Here is a 5,925-nt window from a genome sequence, read left to right on the forward strand (position 1 = left end):
CTGCTGAAATGAACGTGCTCTGTGACAAGATTGTAACTGTGATTGCTTTGATACATACTACCTCTGCTTTTGATCAATAAAATATTTTTTAAAAAAAATACCTTCGGGATCCTAACTACTTTTAATATGAAAGTTGTTTGGAAGATTAAAAACAATGAGCTGTCTCATGGGTATTATGATCCAGAACATCAATAGGTCAACATATTTTGAGCTTGTGATATGTCCCCAAGGGTCAGTATTCTTTCTTCGGGACCAAGAGATATATTGAATCCCTATGATTCCTGGTTGGTATTTCCAACTTTAGGCTAGTGCAATCAAACAAATAACATGACTCATGCACTCAAACAAACAGGCCAAAATGGGCCTTTTCCTCTTCATGGTCTTTGTCCTAAATTTTAGTTAGGCATCATAATGCAGTGGAGGTGGCCGATCCCTGTAGTCACACATTCATTAAGGGACATTGTCTGTAAGTTTACCCATTTGGCTCCCCGTTCGTATTGTAAGAGCTCTGCTTACAAACTGTGTTGAACCCAGCCACTCACACTAAGTGCAGTGGGTCTGCTATTGTTAATTGAACGATCAGATGTTTTATTAAATGTTGTTAATGAGTGTTATATTTATTAAATACTTGAATTTTAAGTGCTTTACTTAAGAATTCATTTAATATTAATTCTTTTTCATTTTTATACATTTTTTTATTAATTATAATTATTAGTCATGTTTGACTTTTAGGGAAGTATGGTGGGAAGTGTTTAATTTAAAATATTTGCAATTTTCTTATTTTACTTTTTTATTTGTAATATAAATTGTGCATTTTTTAAATGTTAAAATATTTATTTTATAGCTAATGAGCACGTCGTTTTGCAAATAAGGTTTAATCTTTGTTGATCTGTATTCAAATGTTTTGTTAAAAAAAAAAGTGAGTGAGAAAAGTAAGGTTTCCCCCTCTAAAGTCCAACACTTTCCCTCATGTTGCTCAGACTGATTGGAGAAGCAACAGTAAATATAACCTCTTCAAAGTCAAGCACTTTCCCTACTGCTGCTTATGTTGGAGTGGATATAGTAAATCTGACACCTCCAGAGTTTTACATTTCCACTTATTTTGCTTGTGTTGGAGTGGGAATGGCACAGTTGACTCCTCCAAGGTCCAACACTTTCCCTATGGTTGCTCAAAGTATAGTGGGAAAAGTATATCTGGCCCCTCCATAGTTCACAACTTTGCCTACTGTTTCTTACACTGAAGTAGAAACAGTATACTTGACAGTTCCAAAGTCCAACACTTTCCCTACTGTTGCCTATGTTGGAGTGGGAATAGTAAGTCTGACCTCTTCAAAGTCCAACACTTTCCTTACTTTTGCATATGTTGGAGTGGAAACCGTAAATATAACCCCATGAAAGTTCAAAACTTATCTTACTCTTACTTTCGTTGGAGTGGGAATAGTAAATCTGACCCCTTCAAAGTACAGCACTGTCTCTACTGCTGCTTATGTAGGAGTCGTAATATTAAATATAACCCTTACAAAGTTCAACACTTTTCCTACTTTTGCTTATGCTGGAGTAGGAGTAGTAAAATTGACTTCAAGGTCCAACACTTTCCACACTGCTGTTCAAATAAATTAAAGTGGAAACAGTAAGTTCTGACCCTCTTGAAAATCCAAAATGTTCTCTACTGTTGAATAGGTTGGAGTGGCAGTTGTGAATTTTAACTCTCCAAGTCTAATTTTTTTATTTGAGGTTTCAGCAGTTTTAATATTTTTAATTTTAATTTTAAAAGTTACATTATTTTTTATTCTATTTCTATAATTTTGTTAACTTGATTTTTTAATATCTACTGTTTGATATTATAATTCATGTCTAATTTTGCAACTATTTGAAAGTATATATATTTTATTTTATGTTCATAATTACTTATGTCTATAAGTACATTTCTTTTATATATTTTATATTATAAGTATACATTTTTTGAAAATGTAATATTGTAAAAGTTTAAATGTATTTTAAAGTTAACAGTGTACAATAGTTGAAATTAAATATACTGACTTTACATATCTACAAAGTATATAAAGTTGATATTTGTGTTTTCGATAATCTTTGGTGATATATTTTGCAGCTGATATTTTTGTTGGTGATATTACATCAAGCAACCAACTTCTTTGTAGATTCTGTCAGCACTACTAGCTCAGTTGGAAGTGGACGGTTGAGAAGACTGTGCCAGAGGCAAAAGGAACAAGCATTTACAATGCAATAGGTCTCCCAGCTTTAAAGTTTGAGCTATTGGCATTGTATATTACAATGTGTTACATTAACTTGTTATCAAACTCTGAATTGTTGTATAAAGATGATTTGCAAACTGTCAAATGTTGCTGAATAGTAAGCAACGTTGTGAATAATATTGTTTGCTAGTCATCCTTGGGTACCAGAGTACTTCACTTGAGGCAGCTCACTACTCTGCACTCACTACTCTGCACTCACTACTCTGCACTCACTGCTCACTACTCTGCACTCACTACTCACTACTCTGCACTCACTACTCACTACTCTGCACTCACTACTCTGCACTCACTACTCACTACTCTGCACTCACTACTCTGCACTCACTACTCACTACTCTGCACACAGTAAATCTTAGGGCAGAGGGCCGCTTACAACAGAGCTCAGGGCAGTGTAAGATCTCACAGGTTGTAAGTGAGGTATAACAGACGGTCACAATATAGTAATCTCTCTAAAAGAAATCCATTTATCTGTGTTTCCGCTTTCCTCTGGACTCAACACAAAGAATGGATTGCATTGTCTATGTGAACTGCAATGCTGTAGTGGTTCAATGTTCTACAATGTGGGCTAATTCCAAACTTTTCTTACCTCCTCTTTGGTGAAATTTTTATCAGTCCCCAGCAGATACGGGGTTATAAAGCTCTCTCCTGGTCGCAGCTGCGTCATGAAGCCATGGAAACAGAGGTAGCAAGCCAGGAACTTCCAGCGCTTGCTTTGTTGGGTGATTCCCATGGTACAGTAATTTGGCCTGTGCTGTCATCTGTGTACACTAATGCTCATGTGAGCGTATGTTTGGGGCCACTTGTGGCAATGAGCGCAATATGCAGTGACGGCCTGAGGAGTGGCTTGCTATACAGTTAGCCAGGAAAATTACATTTCTGGAATTATTACCCATTGCGATCACACTGCAAATATAAATGCTTCACTTCTCGGCTCAAAGTATGGTATTGGTCTCACATCATGTAAGTGGCTGACACCTTTAGTAATCAGAGACATTCTTAGTATTTTGAGGACTAAAAGGGGTGCCTGATTTGTGTGCTGGGAGCACAACTTTGGCACTCACGGAGACCACACCTCACAAGCCTTCCGGGTCTGGCAGTGTTAAAGAAAAAGATGAATGCCCACTTCTTCAAGGAAGCTTTTCTAACCATGCTCGAAATGTATGGACTTCACCCTTCCCTTATTTCCCCCTGCGATTGATCCTAAATAACGAGAAGATCCCACAACTCCCAAGAAATGGCTTGGGCTACTCATGCTCTGCATCATTAGATGTTACAGTACTATGGAGTGACTCGGATCACAAGCCAGTGCTTTACAATATAAGTAAATAATATAGCTGATAATATATAGCTAACAGAAGACGGAAAGAATCCACGGACGGAATACACGGAGGCCGCCCCGGAAGTCAGGCACGGTCGCCTGTGACGGGGGCGGGGCCACGTCCAGACCGGAAGAGGAGGCAGGCGGAGTCGATGCGTCTCGCGGCCCGGGGCTCCTGTGAGCGGTGTGGAGACCCGGGGCCGCGCTAGCAGGAGGTTGGGCGCCGCGTGCTGAGAGAAGAGTCCCCGACATTGCCCAGGTAAGTTTCAAAAGGCTGGGGGGGCGGGGGGGCCTCGGCGCACTCGTGTGTGTGTGTATGCATGGGAGAGTGTGAAGGCTGGGGGGGCGGGGGGGGCCTCGGCACACTCGTGTGTGTGTGTATGCATGGGAGAGTGTGTGTCTCTGTATGTATGTATGTATGTATGTGCGTGCGTGCGTGCATGGGTGCTCGTGTGTGTGTCTGTGTCTGTGTGAATGCGCATGCGTGTGGGAGCTTCCCAGGAGACAGCAGCTGGCCACAGCGCTCGTTCGCGTGCGCGTGGCCAGCTCTAATCGCCTCCTCGGAGACAAAATGCGCGCGGCCAGTACTGTCTCCTGGGGAGCACAGTCAGTGACAAAAGATCTCCTGGCGGACACAGCGCTGACGCGCTGTTAAACGCCAGGAGACCTAATAAAGGTATTCAGTCTTATGAGATGGTAGATTCTTAGAGGCCGAGTGTTCTGCACTGATAACCAAAAGAAACATCTCACAAAAGATTTCTTTTTGTTGCTGACCATAATTTGACTCTCAATGTGAAACTATGCGTAAATGAGCAGGAAGGCCAGCTTTGGAACTACTGCAATGGGGGAGCTGTTGCTTCCTCACATACATCCTTAAAGATATTTTTGGTTATCATGCTGAATTTCTAAAGTGCAGCTAACACTTGTGGAGCTGAGAAAACAGCAGCAATGTAAACAGCATGCCCAACATTCATTGGGAAACAGTCATGCCTCAACAGATTTTCAGAGTTTTCCCAAACTTGTTTCTTGCTGCGAGGTTGAAGAAATGGATTTGCATAGCTAGATAACTGCATTTGAAAATATATATTATGTATGCACGTGCAAGATTTGCAGAGTGAAATATTCTATTTATTACCACTTTTAAGTGTGGCAGGACACATGAGAAGTGAAGCTTCTTATTAGAACCCTACTTGGGCAAAGGTAACTTCACACTGCTTGGGGATTTTAACTTCCATTTGGAAAATGATGTCTGTGTGGACACTATGGCTTTGAAAGAAATTATTCAATTTGTGGCTTTCTCAACTAGTCATGGCAGGTACTCACAAAGCAGGCCACATATTGGACAGTATTTTCACTAATGACGCTAGGCTTAAAGTTGCTAATCCTCTCCCCATTCCCTAGACTGACCACTATGCTGTCCCCTTCTCTCTCTCCTGGTCGTCTCCCCAGGAAACATTCACTGGTTGAAAGAACACAGTTTTTAAAAGGAACTGGAAAGGGCTCAGTAAAGAAACCCTAACCCAGGCCTAGAATTATTGTAAATGAATAGTCCAGGAGGATGCTGAACTGGCAGCCGCAGAACTTTCCTTGTGGCTTACGGCATCTATTAATATTGTGGCCCCACTTAAGGAAATCTATACACGAAAAGAGACGCCCACACCACCCAGGTTCTCAGAGAGCCTTAGATTGCAGTCAAGAGTGGGCTTGGCGAAAATGTTACAATCCTCCTAAATAACTGCCTATAAGACTAGTTTGGCTGAATATAAAGTGGCCCTTAAGAAGGAAAGTCTCTGTGCTGCACTAATGAGCTTGCCTCAACTAAATCACAATAAACAATTTCATCTGCTGGAAGTATCTGCAGCCAATAACATCCATTCCATGCTGGATACTGCAGTGTTGGTCCTTCTGGACCTATCTTCAGCCTTCGATTCCATCTCCCACCCCCGGCTTGTTGAGCAGCTCCAGGAACTGGGGATCAGATTTAGCACTCAAACTTCTGACATCTTTTCTGAGTGACATATCATTTCATTTCATTTTGGACATTTGTAAAGCGCCTGGAAGTACGCCCACCGGCGTGTCCCCGCGCTATGATAAGTGAGAGCTACAGTCCAACCACCCTCCAGAGACGCCTACCTACTGAACAAAAGAGTTTTAAGTTTTTTCCTGAAGATGGTTTCGGGCGGTTCCAATCGCAAATTCAGGGGTAAGGCGTTCCAGTACTTGGCAGCCAGGTATCTGAAAGACCTCCCTCCCAATCGTGCTTTTCTTACTCTTGGTACCATCAGAAGACCCGTGCATGAGGAGCGGAGATTACGCGTGGGCTCATACCAAGTC

Source organism: Lissotriton helveticus, chromosome 5_1 (genome assembly GCF_964261635.1).
Source record: "Lissotriton helveticus chromosome 5_1, aLisHel1.1, whole genome shotgun sequence".
Classification (NCBI taxonomy): domain Eukaryota; kingdom Metazoa; phylum Chordata; class Amphibia; order Caudata; family Salamandridae; genus Lissotriton; species Lissotriton helveticus.